Genomic DNA, 16570 nt, shown 5'->3' on the forward strand with positions numbered 1-16570 from the left:
GGCCTGGAGCAGGATGAAGAGAGTGAAGCGGGGAGGTGCCACACACTTTTAAACAACCAGATGTCATCAGAACTCACTATCATGAGAACAGCAAGTGGGAAATCTGCCCCCATGATCCAATCACCTCCTACCAGGCCCCTCCTCCAACACTGGGGATTGCAATTCTGCATGAGAGTTGAGCAGGGACACAAGTCTAAACCATATCAACTATTTCCCAGAGCTCTGACAGAGTTAACTCTAACAATTCTGCCTGGTTTTTGATGTTTCTGTTAAGAAACCGGAGCCTGGAGCCTACTAGTCTTTCATTTTGCTGACATCACTCCTCTTGTGTGTTATGGGTTTGTTTCTTGTTATTGTTTTTTCACGCACAACATGGATATTTTCTTTGTTTCTTTTCTTTATATTTGGATATAGGATCTCACTATCTTGCTCAGCCTGATTTCAAACTCCGGGGCTCAAGGGATCTTCCCTGCCTTAGCCTCCTAAGTGGCTAGAATTATAGGCATGAGCCACTCCACTATGCCTAGCCCACTGTATCTTTTCTTTTCTTTTTTTTTTGAGATGGAGTTTCGCTCTTGTTACCCAGGCTGGAGTGCAATGGCGCAATCTCGGCTCACCACAACCTCCGCCTCCTGAGTTCAGGCAATTCTCCTGCCTCAGCCTCCTGAGTAGCTGGGATTACAGGCACGCACCACCGTGCCCAGCTAATTTTTTGTATTTTTAGTAGAGACGGGGGTTCACCATGTTGACCAGGATGGTCTCGATCTCTTGTCCTCGTGATCCACTTTATCTTTTCTTGGCTTATCAACTATAACTCTTGGATTTTGGTTTGAGTTTCTTTTTTCATTTTTAGAGATGGGGTTTTGCTCTGTTGCCTAGGCTAGAGTCCAGTGGTGCAGTTATGGCTCACTGCAGCCTTGACCTCCTGGGCTCAGGTGATCTTCCCAGTTCAGCCTTCCAAGTAGCTAGGACTACAGGCATGTGCCACCATGCCCAGCTAATGCTTTTTACTTTTTTTGTAAAGACGGGGTCTTGCCAGGGCTGGTCTCAAAACTTCTGGGCTCAAGTGATCCTCCCACCTGAACCTCCCAAACTGCTGGGGTTACAGGCATGGGCTGCTATGCCCAGCCAACTGTTGGTTTTATTTTACTGATTGCTTTAGGGTTTATAGTATTCACCTTTAACCTATCGTAGTCTATCTTCAAGTGATATATACCACTTTGCATATAAGATGTTTAGTGTACTATTTCTCCTTGCTCAGCCTTTATGCTGTTGTATCATGCATTTTACTTTTACATATGTTATAAACCCCAAAATACATTGTGATTTTTATTAAAACAGTCAATTACCTTTTTTTTTTTTAGACAGGGTCTCACTCTGTCACCTAGGCTCGAGTGCAGTGGTGTGATTATGGCTTACTGAGCCTCAATCTCCCTCGGCTCAGGTGATTCCCTTGACCTCAGCCTCCTGAGTAGCTGGGACCACAGATGCATGCCACCGTGCCTGGCTAATTTTTTTTTTTTTTTTTTGAGACGGAGTCTCGCTCTGTCACCCAGGCTGGAGTGCAGTGGAATGATTTCAGCTCACTGCAACCTCCACCTCCCGGGTTCGTGCAATTCTGCCTCAGCCTCCCGAGAAGCTGGGATTGCAGGCATGTGCCACCATGCTCAGCTAATTTTTGTATTTCTAGTAGAGATGGAGTTGGTCAGGCTGGTCTCAAACTGCTGACCTCAAGTGATCCACCTACCTCGGCCTCCCAAAATGCTGGGATTACAGGCGTGAGCCACCATGCCCGGCCATGCCTGGCTAATTTTTGTATTTTGGGAGGAGATGAGGTTTTGCCATGTTGCCCAGTCTGGTCTCAAACTCCTGGGCTCAAGTGATGTGACTGCCTCAACCTCCCAAAGTGCTGGAATTATAGGCTTGAGCCACAGCTCTCAGCCTAAACAGTCAATTATCTTTTTTTTTTTTTTTTTGAGGCAAAATTTTGCTCTTGTTGCCCAGGCTGGCATGCAATGGCATGATCTTGGCTCACTGCAGCCTCTGCCTCCCGGGTTCAAGTGATTCTCCTGCCTCTGCCTCCTGAGTAGCTGGGATTACAGGCATGTGCCACCACACCCAGCTAATTTTTTTTTTTTTTTTGAGACGGTGTCTTGCTCTCTTGCCCAGGCTGGAGTCCAGTGGTGTGATCTCGGCTCACTGCAACCTCCGCGCCCGGGTTCAAGTGATTCTCCTGCCTCAACCTCCCGAGTAGCTGGGATTACAGGCCACCTTGCCTGGATAATTTTTGTATTTTTAGTAGAGACAGGGTTTCACCATCTTGGCCAGGCTGGTCTTGAACTCCTGACCTTGTGATCCACCCACCTTGGCCTCCCAAAGTGCTGGGATTATAGGTATGAGCCACCATGCCCGGCCTGTATTTTTAGTAGAGATGAGGTTTCTCCTTGTTGGTCAGGCTGGTCTCGAACTCCCAACCTCAGGTGATCTGCCTGCTACATCCTCCCAAAGTGCTGGGATTACAGGCATGAGCCACTGCTCCTGGCCTGTCAATTACCTTTTAAAGAGACTTAAATAATAAGAAAAAGAATCATATGTATTTACCCATGAGTTATCATTTCCAGTGCTCTTCATTCCTGATTCTATCTGGCATCATTTTCCTTCTGTCTGAAGGATGTCCTTGGAGATGTCTTCTAGTGCAGATCTACTGGTGATTAAAACACATTTACACTTAGTGTTTCATTATTGGAACACTCAACATGTGGGAGTTATTTATATCCTCCTGCTCAAGGCCATTGCCAAGGTCTGATCACAAAAATTCAAAAAATTGCAACCTTAGGCATAAGTGAGTTCATTTTTTTCTGTTTTTGCGTGTCTGAAAAAGTCTTCACCATTTTTTGAGAGAGAGTCTCTGTCATCTGGGCCGGAGTGTAGTGGCAAAATCATAGCTCATTGCAGCCTTGAACTCCTGGGCTTAAGCACTCTTTCCACCTCCACCTCCCAAAGCACTGGGATTTTATACCCATGAAATACAATTTTCTACAGAGACAGGGTCTCTGCAAAAAGCCATGGTGCCGTCTCACTTTATTTTTTGAAAGATATGTTTAGGGGTATAGAATTATAGGTTGCAAGTTGTTAAAAATTTTTTTAGTACTTTGGAGGTATTTTTTTTTTTTCTGAGATAGAGTTTCGCTCTTGTTGCCCAAGCTCGAGGGCAATGGCACAATTTTGGCTCACTGCAACCTCCCGGGTTCTAGTGATTCTCCTGCCTCAGCCTCCTGAGTAGCTGGGATTACAGATATGCACCACCACACCAGGATAATTTTGCATTTGTAGTAGAGACAGGGTTTTTCCATGTTGGTCAGGCTGGTTTTGAACTCTCAATTTCAGGTGATCCACCTGCCTCAGCCTCCCAAAGTGCTGGGATTACAGGCGTGAGCCACTGCACCTAGCATTTTTTTTTTTTTTAAGGAGTCTTGCTTGTCTCACCCAGGCTGGAGTGCAGTGGTGCAGTCTCAGCTCACCGTAGCCTCCACCTCCTGGGTTCAAGTGATTCTCCTGTCTCAACCTCCTGAGTAGTTGGGACTACAGACGTGTGCCATCACACCCGGCTAATTTTTGTATTTTTATTAGCAACGTGGTTTCACCATGTTTGCCAGGCTGGTCTCGAACTTCTGACCTCAGGTGATCTACCTGCCTTGGCCTCCCAAAGTTCTGGGATTACAGGCATGAGCCATTGCACCCAGCCACTTCCCAGTCTTCTTGTTTGCATTGTTTCAAGTGAGAAGTCTGATGTCATCCTTTTCTTTGTTCCTATGCATATAACATTTCCCATTTTTCTCACTGGCTGCATTTAAGATTTCTTCTTTAGCATTGTTTTGAGCAATTTGATGATGGTATGCCTTGGTGTAATTTTCTTCATGTTCTTGGGATCCGTTGAGCCTCCTGGGTCTGTAGGTTTCTGGTGTTCATCAAATTTGCAAAAATTCTGGCCTGTATATCTTCAAAAAAATTTTTTTTGAGACAGAGTCTTGCTCTGTTTCCCAGGCTGGAGTGCAGGGGTGCGATCTCGGCTCACTGCAACCTCCACCTCCCAGGTTCAAGCAATTTTCTGCCTCAGTCCCCAAGTAGCTGGGATTACAGGTGCCCGCCACCACGCCTGGTTAATTTTGGTCTTTAAAAAGAGACGGGGTTTCACCACCTTGGCTAGGCTGGTCTTGAACTCCTGACCTAGTGATCTACCTGCCTTGGCCTCCCAAAGTGCTTGGATTACACACATGAGCCACTGTACCCAGCCAATTTTTTTTCTCAAGTTCTCTATTTTCCTTCATGGATCCAAAGTACTCATAAATTATGCTGCTTGAAGTCCTATGGCTTGTTGATGCTCTTTTCATTTTTTGGAGTTTTTTTTTTTCTCTGTGTGTTTTGTTTTCAATTGTTTTTATTGCTATGCCTTCAAGTTAACTAATAGTTCCTTCTGCAATGTCTAATGTGCTATTAATTCCATTCAACATATTTTTTATATCCTCAATGTCTCTATTTAACTTTTTTAGCATATGGCATACTCTGAACTGTTTTTCCTCAAAACACTTCTGACACCAAATGTGTGGGTTTTTTCCACACCAACAACCAGTTTGCCAACTCTCCAGATGCCAAATGGGTGTCCAACAATTCAATTCAATTCTAACTACCTGAAATTGGTGTCAGACCACAAAAATTAAGGGCGTGGTCCCGCAAAACTGCCTCCACTTGAGACACCAATTGAAAACTCCAGGCCTCCCATACTTGTGATTGATCGGCTATACATCCGGGGTTCCCACACCCGCTTCCTCAGGTTGGATAATTTGTTAGAATGGTTCACAAAACTCAGGAAGTCACTTCATTTACTATTACTGGTTTATTTATTATTTATTTATTTATTTTATTATTATTTTTTGAGACAGAGTCTCGCTCTGTCGTCCAGGCTGGAGTGTAACGGCATGATCTCAGCTCACTACAACCTCCGCCTCCCAGGTTCAAGTGATTCCCCTGCCTCAGCCTCCCAAGTAGCTACAGGCACGTGCCACCATGTCCAACTAATTTTTGTATTTTTAATAAAGACGGGGTTTCACCATGTTGGCCAGGATGGTCTCAATCCGTTGACCTCATGATCCGTCCTCCTGGGCCTCCCAAAGTGCTAGGATTACGGGTGTAAGCCACTGCGCCAGGCCTATGACTGGTTTGTTATAAAGGATACAACTCAGGGACAGCTAAATGGAAGAGATGTATAGGACTAGATGTGGAAGGCGCACCCTCCCAGCACGCTGATGTGTTCACCAACCCAGAAACCTGCCAAACCGTTCATTCAGGGTTTTTTCTTTTTTTTCTTTTTTTGAGACGGAGTTTCGCTCTTGCTACCCAGGCTGGAGTGCAATGGCGCGATCTCGGCTCACCGCAACCTCCGCCTCCTGGGCTCAGGCAATTCTCCCGCCTCAGCCTCCTGAGTAGCTGGGATTACAGGCACGCACCACTATGCCCGGCTAATTTTTTGTATTTTTAGTAGAGACGAGGTTTCACCATGTTGACCAGGATGGTCTCGATCTCTTGACCTGGTGATCCACCCACCTTGGCCTCCCAAAGTGCTGGGATTATAGGCTTGAGCCACCGCACCTGGCCCATTCAGGGGTTTTTATGGGCTTTTCATCATGTAGGCATGATTGATGAAGCCATTGGCTGGAAATGGATGATTACCTCAATCTCCAGACTCTTTCCTCTCTACAGTGGCCCAGGGTGGGGCTGGCAAACAGCCCTCATCTGAAGCTATCGAGGGGCCCTCCAAGAATAGCCTCATTAGCATAAACTCAGGGATGATTGAAAGAGGCATGTTATGAATAACAAGATGATCCTCTCACCTCGTCATTCAGGAAGTTACAAGAGTTTTAAAAGCTCTGTGCTAGGAACCAGTAACAAAGACCAAATGTATACTTATTCTGTTTGTTGTTGTTGTTGTTGTTGTGACGGAGTTTTGCTCTTGTCACCCAGGCTGGAATGCAATGCCATATCTCGGCTCACTGCAACCTCTGCCTCCCAGGTTCAAGCGATTCTCCTGCCTCAGCCCCCTGAGTAGCTGGGATTATAGGCATGCGCCACCACACTCGGCTAATTTTGTATTTTTAGTACAGATGGGGTTTCTCTGTGTTGGTCAGGCTAGTCTCAAACTCCCGACCTCAGGTGATCCACCCGCCTCGGCCTCCCAAAGTGCTGGGATTATAGGCATGAGCCACTATGCTCAGCCAACTTTATTCTTTCTGCTCAAGATTTCTTGGCTCTTATGAGTCTCTTCTTTTTCTTTTTCCTTAGATCCAGGGACAGACTGGATACTATGGGTCTTTTGTGATTCCATATAAATTTTAGGATTGTTTTTTCTATTTCTGTGAAGAATATCTTTTTTTTTTTTGAGAGAGAGAGAGAGAGAGAGAGAGAGAGAGAGAGAGAGAGAGAGGAGAGTGAGTCTTGCTCTGTCACCCAGGCTGGAGTGCAGTGGCATGATCTTGGCTCACTATAACTTCTGTCTCCCAGCTTGAAGCAATTCTTGTGCCTCGGCCTCCCAAGTAGCTGGGATTACAGGTGCCTGCCACCACACCCCGGTAATTTTTGTATTTTTAGTAAAGACTGGGTTTTGTCATGTTGGGCAAAGCTGGTTATAAAATCCTGACCTCAGGTGATCCACCCTCTTTGGCCTCCCAAAGTGCTAGGATTACAGGCATGAGCTACTACGCCCGGCCAGTATTTTTTGTTTTTTGAGACAGAGTCTCACTCTGTTTCCCAGGCTGGGGTGCAGCGGCATGATCACGGCTCATTGCAGCCTTAATCTTCCCAGGCTCAAGTGATCCTCCTGCCACAGCCTCCCAAGTAGCTGAGAGGACAGATGCACACCACCACACCTGGCTATTTTTTTACTTTTTTTTTTTTTTTTTTGTAGAAACAAGGTCTCACTATATTGCCCTGGCCAGTCTCGAACTCCTGAGCAGAAGACATCATCCCACTTCGGCCTCCCAAAGTGCTGTAATTACAGGTGTGAGCCATCATGCCTGTCCATCACTGGTATTTTGATAGGGATTGCACTGAACCTGTAGATTGTTTTTGGGTTGTATGGAGCATTTTATTTTCCTAGAAACAGTTCGATCCTTTCAGGTCTTGTTTTTATGATTTGCTAGGTGCTCCCTAAGAAGTGTTTAGTCTAGGGCTAATTATTCCCCAGTGCTGAGGCAAGACCGTCTTGAGTTCTCTCTCTGATGACCTGTGAATTATGAGCATTTCTAGTTTGGCTGATGAGATCAGCCACTGTTACCCACTCTGTGTGAATGTCCAGCACTGTTCCCTACAATCCTTTTGGATGGTTCTTGCCGCAGCCTCAGGTAGTGTCATACACATACAGTGATGGATACTCTGCTGACGACTCCAGAAGACCCTCTGCTGGTCTCTAGGGTTCTCTCTGTCAGCAGCTCTCTCCTCTCTGGTTCTCTGTTTTGTGAATTCTAGCTGTACTGGTCTCCGTGGACACTCAGCTCTGTCTCCTCAACTTGAGGAGTCTGTTGGGCTCTGCCTGCGTTCACTACCCAGAGCAGTGGCCTGGAAAATAGGTCAAGGCACTGAGCCTGGCAATTCCTGGGGTTTGTTACAGTAGGTAGGCAGGCGGACAAGAGCAAGGCAGGAGAGGCCCCATATCCCCAGGAATGTCAGGGGACCATCAGGTGATGTTCAGGCTGTTGTTACACTGTCTCTCTAAAGTAACAGTTGGGCCAGGTGCAGTGGTTCATGCCTGTAATTCCTCCACTTTGGTAAGCCGAGGCAGGTGGATCCCTTGAGGCCAGGTGTTCAAGACTAGCCTGGTCAACATGGCAAAACCCCAAATCTGCTAAAAATACAAAAAATTAGCTGAGCGTGGTAGCATGTGCCTGTAATCCCAGCTACTCAGGTGGCTGAGGTGGGAGATTCACTTGAACCTGGGAGGTGAAGGTTTCAGTGAGCTGAGATCTCACCCCTGCACTCCAGCCTGGGCAACAGAGCAAGACTCTGTCTCAGAAATAAATAAAATTCAAAAAATAAACAAAATAATAATTGAGCTCAGTGGGCGCAGGGGAAAGGCAGTCTCCCAGAGAAACACCTGAAACTGGTGATCAGCAGCTTCCCAATAAGATCTCAGGAGTTGGGCTCAAGTACGCGCAGTAAGATGCAAAATGGTGGAGTTTAACTGGTATATGACCTTCCTCTAGAAACACTGGACTGGTAAGGGAAAAACACCTCAAGTGAGCATGTACACAACTCCAACAAACCCACTGCGCATGCTCCCTTCCCACGTGCTGGCAGGCCACCACATATGTGGACAGTGCACCCCAAGGGAAGAATCAGGGGAGAAGGGACACAACCTCCCAGAAGCATGCCAACATAGAAAACCCCAAGTCAAAGGTCGAATGGTGCACTTGATCTCTTCAGTTGCTTCCTTGGCCCCTTCTAATTGTACTTTACTTCCTTTCATTCCTGCTCTAAAACTTACCTCAGTTTCTCCCTCTGCCTTATGCCTCTCAAACTTTTTCTTCTTCTTCATTTTTTTTTTTTTTTGAGACAGTCTCACTCTGTTGCCCAGGCTAGAGTGCAGTGGCACAATCTCAGCTCCCTGCAGCCTCTGCCTCCTGGTTCAAGCCATTCTCCTGCCTCAGCCTCCCAAGTAGCTGGGATTACAGACATGCACCACCACGCCCAGCTAATTTTTGTATTTTTAGTAGAGATGGGGTTTTGCCATGTTAGCCAGGATGGTCTCCAACTCCTGACCTCAAGCGATCCACCTGACTTGGCCTGCCAAAGTGCTGGGATTACAGGCATAAGCCACCATGCCTGGCCTAAGTATTTCTTCTGAGGAGGCAAGAATTGAGGTTGCTGCAGACCTAGACGGATTTGCCACTGCTAACAAGCTCACCTCATGTGTTTCCACTGTCCTCCATTTTCTGATGTTATTTTGCAAACTGTCATTGTGGCTGGGTGTGGTGGCTCACACCTGTAATCACAGCTACTCGGGAGATGGAGGCAGGAGAATCGCTTGAACCCGGGAGGTGGAGGTTGCGATGAGCCAAGATTGCATGCCATTGCACTCTAGCCTGGGCAATGAGGGTGAAACTCTGAGAAAGAAAGAAGGAAGAAAGGAAGAAGGAAGGAAGGAAGGAAGGAAGGAAGGAAGGAAGGAAGGAAGGAAGGAAGGAAGGAAGGAAGGAAGGAAGGAGGGAGGGAGGGAGGGAGGGAGGGAGGGAAGGAAGGAAGGAGGAAGGAAGGAGAAAAGGAAGGAAAAGGAAAGAAAGAAAACTGTCATCTACGTATTTTGTCTGAATCTATTGTTTCAACAGGGGTGTCTTGTCCCTGTTGCTCCATCTTGGCCGGAAGCAGAAGTGCTTTCCCGCAACTTTTACAAATGTACTTTCCTCTTCTCTCATTTCTTGAGATAGAGGCTTACTTAGCTCAGTAATTATTCAGACTTTTTGCCTTGATATGTTTCTAATACTAGATACTAAAACACAGTAAAAACTCCATATACATATATTTATTACTTTTGACACTGTTGGATTTTAATAATTATTTATATCCAAAAAAGCTAGTCCATTTTGTGAAATGCTTACAGCTTTTTGTGTGTGTGTCATCGTACCCCTCATCATTAAAAAGTTTCCTGGCCGGGCGCGGTGGCTCACGCCTGTAATCCCAGCACTTTGGGAGGCCGAGGTGGGTGGATCATGAGGTCGAGAGATCGAGACCATCCTGGTCAACATGGTGAAACCCCGTCTCTACTAAAAAAAAAAAAAAAAAAAAAAAATTAGCTGGGCACAGTGGCGCGTGCCTGTAATCCCAGCTATTCAGGAGGCTGAGGCAGGAGAATTGCCTAAATCCAGGAGGCGGAGGTTGCGGTGAGCCGAGATCGCGCCATTTGACTCCAGCCTGGGTAACAAGAGCGAAACTCCATCTCAAAAAAAAAAAGTTTCCTTAACAACTGGACAAAAATTGTTATCAACATGGGTATCTATCTATCTATCTATCTATCTATCTATCTATCTATCTATCTATCTATTTTTCTGAGATGGAGTCTGGCTCTGTCGCCCAGGCTAGAGTGCAGTGGGGCGATCTTGGCTCACTGCAACCTCCACCTCCTGGATTCAAGTGATTCTCTTGCCTCAGCCTCCCGAGTAGCTGGGACTACAGGCACCTGCCACCATGCCCAGCTAATTTTTGTATTTTTTTTTTTTTTGAGGGAAAAAGAGAAAAAGAAGGGGAAAAAAGAAAAAGAGGGAAAAAGGAATATTACTTCATTCCTAAAATGGGTTTCAATAATGGCCGATCAATATTTTGAGTGTTTAAAGTGGTTAATGCATATTTTATGTGTTTAAAATGGAGACCTCTATTGTGTTTATTTGTTCTGGCTCTGAGTTCAAGTCCTGGATACCGTTATCAATTTGTTGTCTCGTTGAATCTAAATCTCATTATGTGTCTTATGTATCTGGGTGTTAAGATCTCTTATTGTTGCATTAATCCTTTTACCCTTGCATCCTTGTAGCTTTGAAATCTATTTTATTAAGTGTGAGAATTGCAACTCCTGCTTTTTATTTATTTATTTTTGCTCTCCATTTGGTTGGTGAGTTTTTTTCCATCCCCTTGTTTTGAGTCTTTGTATATCTTTAGATATATCGTTAGATTTTGTGTGTTTAAAATGGAGAGCTCTATTGAGTTTATTCGTTCTGGATCTTAGTTCCAGTCCCGGATATCATTATCAATTTTCTGTCTCGTTGAATCTAAATCTCATTATGGGTCTTATGTATCTGGGTGTTAAGATCTCTTATTATTACATTAATCCTTTTACCCTTGTATCCTTGTAGCTTTGAAATCTATTTTGTCAAATGTGAAAATTGCAACTCCTGCTTTTTATTTATTTATTTTTGCTCTCCATTTGGTTGGTACTTTTTTTTTTTTTTTCCAACCCTTTATTTTGAGTCTATGTATATCTTTGGATATACCGTTAGATTTTGTCTGTATCTTTTGATTGGGAGATTTGGTCGATTTAAATTTAGGGTTGCTGCCGTTTGATATTAACTGGCTATTTTGTCCTTTCGTTGATAAAAATTCTTCTTTATGTTAATGCTCTTTACTTTTTGGTGTATTTTTAGAAAGGGTCATACTGGTTGTTCCTTTCTGTGTATAATGCTTCTTTTAGAAGTTCTTGTAAAGCAGGCCTGGTGGTAATAAAATCTCTGAGTACTTGCTTGTTCCTAAAAAATTTTATTTTTCCTTCAAATGTAAAGCTTAAATTGGCAGGATATGAAATTCTGGACTGAAAGTTCTGTTGATTAAGTATATTGAATACTGGCCCCCACTCTCTTCTAGCTTGTAGGGTTTCCGTTGAGAGATCTGCTGTAAGCCTAATAGGCTTACTGTTATGGGTAACTTGATCTTTCTCTCTGGCTGCCCTTAATATTTTCTCCTTCGTTTCGATCTTGGTGAATCTAACGATTATGTGCCTTGGGGTTGGTCTTCTTGAGGAATATCTTTGTGGTGTTCTCTGTATTGCCTGCGGTTGAATAGTGTCCTGCTTTGCTAAATTAGGAAAATTTTCCTGGTCCTGGAGAGTATTTTCCAGCTTGAATTCATTCTCTCCGTCACATTCAGGTACACCAATCAAGCGTATATTAGGTCTTTTCACATAGTCCCATATTGCTTGGAGACTTTGCTCATTCCTTTTTATCCTTTTTTCTCTATTCTTGTCTTGTCGTTTTGTTTCATTAAGTTGATCTTCGACCTCTGATACCCTTTCTTCTGCTTGATCCATTCGGCTGTTTAAGCTTGTACATATTTCACTAAGTTCTCGTGTTGTATTTTTCAACTCCATAAGTTCATTTGTATTCCTCTCTATATTGTCTATTCTTTTCAACATTTCATCGAACCTTTTTTCCAAGTTCTTAGTTTCTTTACATTGGGTTAGAACAAGTTCCTTTAACTCCCAGAAGTTTCTTATCATCCACCTTTTAAAGCCTACTTCAGATAATGGAACACAGTCCTTTTCCATTAGGGCTTGTTCCGTTACTGATGAGTCCTTTTCCATCAGGGCTTGTTCCGTTGCTGATGGGTTCTGATTTTGAGTATACTCGGTCTTCTTAGGCTGTTTTTTTCCCTTCATTGTAGATGAACCGCCTTTCTAATTAGGTTTCTGAGTCGACGTCCGACTTATTGATTCCCAGTGCTGGGATCCGAGCAACCCACTGTGGCGGCCTGAATAGCAGCGATAAGACTGATGGTGCTCTTCTGCCCGGGAATCTCTGGTCTGGCTTCCCTCTTGAGTCCGCAACAAGCGGCTCTGAGTTCCCGGAGCTCCAAACTCCGGTCAGTAGGGGAAGCAGTCCCGTTGGCTCTGCGTGAAGAGCTGCTGCGCCGAGACGCCGGCAAAACCACTGCGGCGGCCACAAGAGTCGCGCTGGCGACCCATGGGGCTCCTCCACTGGGAATCGGCTGATCGGTGAGTGACGAAAATTCGTCTAAAAGTGTGGTGTCGTCTCGTTCTCTGGGCTTTCACTGGGAGCTACAATCCTGAGCTGTTAGTGGTCGGCCATCTTGGATCGATCCAATATTTGTATTTTTATTAGAGATAAGGTTTCACCATCCTGGTCAGGCTGGTCTCAAACTCCTGACCTCATGATCCACCTGCCTCAGCCTCCCAAAGTGCTGGGATTCCAGGCATGAGCCGCTGTGCCCGGCCGCTAACTGACTTTCTCTAGGATTTTTTTTTTTTTCAAGTTTCAGCTATTCGCAGTAGCTGTTTGTCTTAATCCAGAATAAAAAAGCTAGAGGTTGTTATTCTGTTGCTGGAGCAGAGAGGGAATGTCACCTGCTTTGACTGGTACAGTGTGTTTATCCGTGGCTCCGTTCCTACCTCCCACAACCACCATAGCCACAGGACTGTCTCCCCATCTTCACAGGACATTGAAACACCAAAAGCCTCAGATTGTGCTGTTGTGGAAATAGCCAGCGTTCAGGTGGATCACTTTATTGACAAGAAAAGAAGCTAAAGAAGATTATTTGTGTATTTGGAGAATGAAAAGAGTTTGTAATAATCATATTCCAAAGCTTAACATCTCTTCTGATGTTAAAACAGCAGAAAGCTGCAGCAGAGTCTGGGCACGGTGGCTCACACCTGTAATCCCAGCACTTTGGGAGGCCTAGGTGGGTGGATCACTTGAGGTTAGGAGTTCTAGATCAGCCTGGCCAACATGATGAAACTCTGTCTCTACTAAAAATAAAAAAATTAGCTGAGTATGGTGGTGGGTGCCCGTAATCCCAGCTACTTGGGAAGCTGAGGCAGGAGAATCACTTAAACCTGGGAGGCGGAGGTTGCAGTGAGCCGAGATCATGCCACTACACTCCAGCCTGGGTGACAAAGTGAGACTGTCGCACCAAAAATAAATAAATAAATAAAGGTGCAACAGAAACTTGGAGATGATAGGCCAGTGAACTGTTCAGTAGCATCAGACCCCAGCAAGGAGGCTACTTCGATGGGATTTACTGAATTAAATAACAAGGAAATGTATTTAGTCCATGTGTTACTTGTCGTTGACTATATCTGAGCATGCAAGGAGAGAGTGCACTGATTCCACAGCTGCTGTGCTCTCCAGGGAGATTTTTTTTTTTTTAAGACAGGATCGCTCACTCTATTACCCAGGTGCGATCATAATTGCAGCCTTGACCTGCCAGGCTCAAGCAATCGTCCTACCTCAGCCTCCTGAGTACCTAGGACTACAAGTGTGCGCCACCAATCTGGCTAATTTTTCATTTTTGTAAAGAGAGGATCTCCCTCTGTTGCCCAAGCTGGTCTCAAACTCTGGGCTCAAGCAATCCTCCTGCCTCAGCCTCCCAAAGTGCTGGGATTACAGGTGTGAGCCACTGCACCTTGCTCCAGAGAGCTTTTTGAGGGAAGAAGAGGCATCTTTAATTTCTTTTTTCTTTCTTTTTTTTTTTTTTTTTTTTTAAGACAGAGTTTTGCTCTTGTCGCCCAGGCTGGAGTGTAGTAGTGTGGTCTCAGCTCACTGCAACCTCTGCCTCCCAGGTTCAAGTGATTCTCCTGCCTCAGCCTCCCAAGTAGCTGGGATTATAGGAGCACGCTGCCACACCCAGATAATTTTTTTGTATTTTAGTAGAGACAGGATTTCACTGTGTTGCCCAGGCCGGTCTCAAACTCCTGAGCTCAGGCAATCCATCTGCCTCAGCCCCCCAAAGTGCTAGGATTACAGGCGTGAGCTGCGGAGCGCAGCCTGGAAATAAGATTTTAAAAACCACAGCAGTCACTTAACACTTTCACTGAAAGTATAACTTCAAAAAGTGATATTTGCAGTCTTTTTTTTTTTTTTCCCGAGACAGAGTCTTGCCCTGTTGCCTAAGCGGGAGCGCAGAGGCTTGATCTCGACTCACTGCAACCTCTGCCTCCTGGGTTCAAGGGATTCTCCTGCCTCAGCCTCCCGAGTAGCTGGGATTAGAGGCATGAGCCACCATGTTCAGCTAATTTTTGTATTTTTAGTAGAGATGGGGTTTCACCGTGTCAGCCAGGATGGTCTCTATCCCTTGACCCTGTGATCCACCCACCTCGGCCTCCCAAAGTGCTGGGATTACAGGTGCGAGCCACCGAATCCACACTGATATTTACTCTTTTTTTTTTAAATTCAGTCTCCATAGAGACTGTCAAAAATTGCCAATGCTGACTATATTTCAAGTAGTCACGTCGGGGTATTGGGAAAAGTTTTCAATTAGCAATAATCGCGCCTCAGATAAACCTCATTGGCTACGATACTGCAACTGCACAAAGCTGATATTAACACTCTTAAAGCATTTAGATGAGTGAATTAGATAAAGGAAAAGTTAACATCCCAGAGCTCTGTAATGTCCTGAGAAAAGGGCTTTGTGTGTCATAGACATCATTCTCAAGTGTCACCGAGTCCTTCCTTGATCTGAAGGTCGCACTTCCCCGGTGTCTCTTCCATACCATCTTGCTCTCGAGAGAAGGAGTGTACTCAGGTTTGAGTCAGATCCCTCCTCCTAACCTCCATTTCTGGCCTTGATCTCATTCTCTACAGCTGTGCAAGTCATACGTTGAATGATCCTCTGAACAGAGAGCTCCTGCAGCTCTGAGTTTTCATGGTTCCAAGAACACAGATGAAATAACAGCGTAACCTAAATTCTGTAGGAATGCCACTCACTCGACTGTGTCTAGCCTGTTTGTGCACGTGTGGGTTTCGGTATTCTGGGAAGACAAGAATTACAGTGAATGAACTTCCAAGCCATGACAAACAATAAAACTGGGCACAATATGGCAGACCGTCTCTATGGCAACCTCTGTTGACCCTGTGTATGCATGTTTCACTCATTTTGGTGAATCACATTTTAAAATATAAATGATCTTATGTTGATGATCATGATTTTGTGACCATCGGTTATTTGTGACCATGATAACTCCGTTAATATTTCTGCTCCGGAATCTTAGAAGAGCTATGGAGGAGGTTGGGGGAGGACACACCAGGAGAGAGATGACTCATTTTAACCTTTTCTGGAACAAACAAGTGATTACTTCAGAAAAAAATGACTTCAGTATCTACTTCCTCCCACGAGCTTTCCATGGTGAGGCAGAAATGCCTGCCTGTGTTGACCTTGTCCTTTAAGCACTGCCATCAGACTGGGGCTTCTGTTCTTTTGTTTTAGAGACAGGGTCTCGCTCTGTCATGCAGGCTGGAGGACAGGGGCACAATCACAGCTCACTGCAGCCTTCATCTCCCAGGCTTAAAGAATCCTCCCACCTCAACCTCTTGAGTAGCTGCGACTACAAGCATGCACCACCTTGCCTGGCCAATTTTTAAATTTTTTGTAGAGACATAGTCTCACTACTTTGCCCAGGCTAGTCTTGAACCGCTGGGCTTAAACAATCCTCCACCTCCATCTCCCAAAGTGCTAGGGGTACAGAGGTGAGCCACCGTGCCCGGCCAGCTTCTGTTTTTTTTATCTTTTCTTTCTTTCTCTTTTTTCTTTTTTGAGACAGAGTATCTCTTTGTTGCCCAGGCTGGAGTGCAGTAGTGCAATCTTGGCTCACTACGACCTCTACCTTCTAGGTTCAAGCAATTCTCTTGCCTCAGCTTCCCGAGTAGCTGGGACTACTGGCACCTTGCCACCATGCCAGGCTAATTTTGTTTGTTGTTTGTTTGGTATTTTTTTGAGATGGAATCTTGCTCTGTCACCCAGGCTGGAGTACAGTGGCACAATCTCGGCTCACTGCAACCTCTGTCTCCGAGGTTCAAGAGATTCTCCTGCCTCAGCCTCTCGAGTAGTTGGGACTACAGGAACTTGCCAGTATGCCAGGCTAATTTTTGTATTTTTAGTAGAGACAGGGTTTTACCATGTTGGCCAGGCTGGTCTTGAACTCCTGACCTTAGGTGATCTGCCCACCTTGGCTTCCCAGAGTGCTGGGATTACAGGCATGAGCCACTGCACCCGACCACTTTTTGTATTTTTAATAGAGACGGTTTCACCA

The 16570-nt window shown here is 45.1% G+C and overlaps 1 non-coding gene across 1 annotated transcript; it reads right to left on the reverse strand.

Moving 5' to 3' along the window:
• Positions 1-14718: 14718 nt before the first annotated feature.
• Positions 14719-14859, reverse strand: LOC118150701 (U4 spliceosomal RNA). The gene has a single exon (XR_004738858.1). It is a non-coding gene; the product is annotated as a U4 spliceosomal RNA (small nuclear RNA).
• Between the last annotated feature and the right edge of the window lie 1711 nt (positions 14860-16570).

The sequence above is a fragment of the Callithrix jacchus genome, chromosome X (assembly GCF_049354715.1).
Source record: "Callithrix jacchus isolate 240 chromosome X, calJac240_pri, whole genome shotgun sequence".
Taxonomy (NCBI): Eukaryota; Metazoa; Chordata; class Mammalia; order Primates; family Cebidae; genus Callithrix; species Callithrix jacchus.